The sequence below is a fragment of the Sinocyclocheilus rhinocerous genome, unplaced genomic scaffold (genome assembly GCF_001515625.1).
Source record: "Sinocyclocheilus rhinocerous isolate Xijiao unplaced genomic scaffold, SAMN03320098_v1.1 scaffold15656, whole genome shotgun sequence".
Classification (NCBI taxonomy): Eukaryota; Metazoa; Chordata; class Actinopteri; order Cypriniformes; family Cyprinidae; genus Sinocyclocheilus; species Sinocyclocheilus rhinocerous.
Window position 1 is genome coordinate 8,047 of NW_015659092.1, and position 3,505 is coordinate 11,551.

At 34.8% G+C, this 3,505-nt stretch overlaps 1 long non-coding RNA gene across 1 annotated transcript in view; it reads left to right on the top strand.

The window, feature by feature from the left end:
* The window catches only part of LOC107723316 (uncharacterized), a 6,286-nt gene extending 5,431 nt beyond the window's left edge, over window positions 1-855 (top strand). The window contains exon 3 of the long non-coding RNA XR_001637913.1: window positions 666-855. This is a non-coding gene — a long non-coding RNA (uncharacterized LOC107723316). The remainder of the gene's footprint in view (window positions 1-665) is intronic.
* Window positions 856-3,505: the final 2,650 nt, after the last annotated feature.

Below are 3,505 nucleotides of genomic sequence, written 5' to 3' on the forward strand. Positions count from 1 at the left end.
AAGGGGCGTTACATTTCCGACGAGTGCTTGCGGTGTTCGGCCAATCACAATGCACTGGGTCAGCTGGCCAATCACAGCACACCTCGCTTTTTCAGACCGATGAGCTTTGTAAAAATCGACGCGTTTCAGAAAGGCGGGGCATAGAGGAGAAACAATAATGTACAGTATGTGGAAAATAATGTGGTTTTTTTTAACCTTAAACCACATAAACACATTTCATTACACCAAATACACCAAATAATGTTCTTTTTAGCAGCATCATATGACCCCTTTAAAGCACAGTCTTTGCTCAGCTGTATGGCAGAGTGAGGTAAAACGCCCCCTACTGTTTTCCCCAAAATATCCACTAGATAAAATCAAGATACATTTTTGTAACTATGGACTATGTTGACAAGGGTGATGTAGAAGTATAAAAAATTATTTTAATCTCAAACTGCCTGTACTCTGATTTTGCTGTAAATCTATCATGCAAATTGCTTTGTCAGACTGAGGGGCATTTTACTCCACCTTTGGGGCAAAACGCTTAGAACAAATTAAATTTTTGTTAAAAATCTAATAACATGAAAACTCTGGACATTTTTCATACTTGGTTTATAAATGATATCATTGTCACTAAATCTATGATAACTATTCTGGACACATTTAACTTTTGTTCTGTTCCACAGACAAAAAAAAGAAAGAAAAAGAGTCCTTAAGAGAGGCGTTTTCCCCACAGTCTACCCAGTTCACCCAAAAATCATCATTCTGTCATTTACAGAAAAAGATGAACATTGCATGGCAATCAAAACAATACAGATACTGTACTTTCTTGCATGCAAAACATGGAATGCAAAACTCTTGTTCAGTAAAAAATATTCTTACTACTATCTTTGCCAAGTTGTATTTTTTGACATTTCTGTTTCACCACTGTAATAGCTTAAATAATGAATAATAAGAACTCTTAACAAAAAATGAAATATGATGGTTTTAATAACCTTGTGTTGAGCTGAAGAGAAGAAACGTCCATCACAACTCTGAGATCCCTGCTAATGTTGTGCCGTCTGAGCTTCAAGGGGATTTTTATATAATGAGAAGGTGTGCATTAAGCTGCAAAGGGCTTCAATTCCGAGAACTGAAAGTTTCTGATATTCTGCGAAAAACAAAATAATACTCAGACTCTGATACTCTGCGAACAGCAAAGGGCTTCAATTCTAAGAATAGGAGACATGCCAAAATGGAGAAGGCGTGGTTTTGACTGAAGTTTGTCTTTGATTGGCTGCTTGTGTGTTGTTTGTGCTACAGTGTAACTGCTCTGTTACCACAATGTCACTGCAGAGCTAGAACTTCCTCCTCTCTACTAAAGTATAACACCTGCATTATATTCATCTGAAAAACAAAACCACTACTAAGACCTTACAATGACTGTTCCTCTGACTGATGGCTAATATAATAATGATATTGCAGTTTAATTGAATGATGTACAAATGACTGAAATAAAATGAACACTAGCATTATCATTATGTTGCTGGATGACACATGGAAGGAATGAAAGCACTTTTAGTCAGATATATGGACACAGTTACTGGCTGATATTCATATTCAAAAATAACATCTGATACATCAGTCATTAATTATGTCATACAAAGTCAAAGATCAGGACAAGATGCAGGATCGTTACAGCTAATTGTCTTAGCTTATAGACAACATTGTGAAACCACTCTAAAGACTTGATTAATATTTGATAAAATTTTCAAACTTTGCATAAACTCATCTAAAAAAAAAATCTTGAACTATTAGTTAAAATTCTTCTAATACCATAAAAAAAATCACAAAACAAGAAGATAAAGATATAGATTGAGTGTTCATGCAGAATGTAGTCAGTAAAGTGCAGCATCAGTGCAGCACTGAGACACAGATCTGAGAAAGAAAGCATTCATCAGTCTGTTAGTTTGTGATCAGATGAGTTCAGGAGCTGATGTGATGATGAAGGATAATGTTCAGGTCTTCACAAGAGACTAGAAATCACAAACATATGTCAGATTATCCTTGTGTTGGATTTATAGGGTTTTTATGTTCTCAATCTATAATCCATCCTGTAATTTATATGCAATCACATGGATCTGTAAACAGTCATGCAGAAAGTCAGTCTGATGAATCTGTGTAATGCGGTACTTTACAACATGAAAAAAAAAAAACAGCAGTGAATGTAATAGTGAATCTAAAATGAGAGGAAACAATAAAGGTTCATAATGAACAAACACCTCCACAATGACTTTCACATTGACTTCATGCTGTCTAATGCAAACAAGTCTCCTTGTGGTTTGGTGGTTTGTGTCACCTTTCTGGCTTCTCTTTTTTTCCCCCGCAGTGCACCTATGATTTCAGATGTTTTTATAACTTTTTACACTACAGATTTTTATCTGTAATCCCTTTTTTTTTTTTTACAGTCTATGGTAATCACACAGAAGTTCTGATCAGAGGGTCTGGCTGCAGACTTGCACTCTCAGACACTTACGTTAGTGACGTCAATTGCAGTCTTTATTTTTATTTTGTTCTATATATTTATTATTTTTTGTTTGAATCTCTCAACATTTTACAACAGTAGCCAGGTTGTGAAGACAAGAAAAAATAAACTAAATTACAAAGTCACTTGCAATCTTCACTTGCACTCTCCGCTGCTGACAGTAAAGACATGTATAATGTTACTAAAGATTTGTATTTCAAATAAATGTTTTCTGTTCATCATAAAATCCTGGAAAACAGTATCATGGTCTCCACAAAACTATTAAGCAGCATGACTTATAACTAACATTTGAAATAACAATAAATGTTTCTTGTGCACCAAATCATCATATAAGACTGATTTCTGAAGGATCATGTGACACTGAAGACTAAAGTAATGATGCTGAAAATATTGTCATTAGAGACATTTTATTACATTTTAAAATATATTAAATATATTCAAAGAGAAAACGGGCCTTTTAAATTGTTGCAATATAATGTGTAGAATTTGGATGTCTATCTATCTATCTATCTTATCTATCTATGTGTGTCTGTTATAAAATAATATAATGTCTTATACTTGGATGTTTAAGCAATTTCTCTTCAAAACTTTCCACATACACTGTGTGAATTATTTCTATAAAGATATGATGCATATAACACAGCAAAGGTGTGATCATCTTTGACCTTGTTTTGCAGTGAACTCTTGCTTAATAATTTTTCTGTTATTCCGACCAGGACTTCATTTCCGAATAAAATTACGTTTCATAACAGTGAAGTACATCTGAGAGATTTCACGCTAAGCTGCATCAGACAGACCGCGGATGAAGTCCTTAAGTGCGTAAAGGCTTGTGCAAAACAAACATAAACATTTTTTGATTAAACACTGTGTCATCCAACATCTCGAGACTGTGGAGCCGCTGGATGAATTTCTGCACACGCACAGCGGCACACCTCCAGATGTTACAGATACAATAAGCTAACATCTTCTCCTCCGGCTGTTGCCATGACAACAAACAGTCTC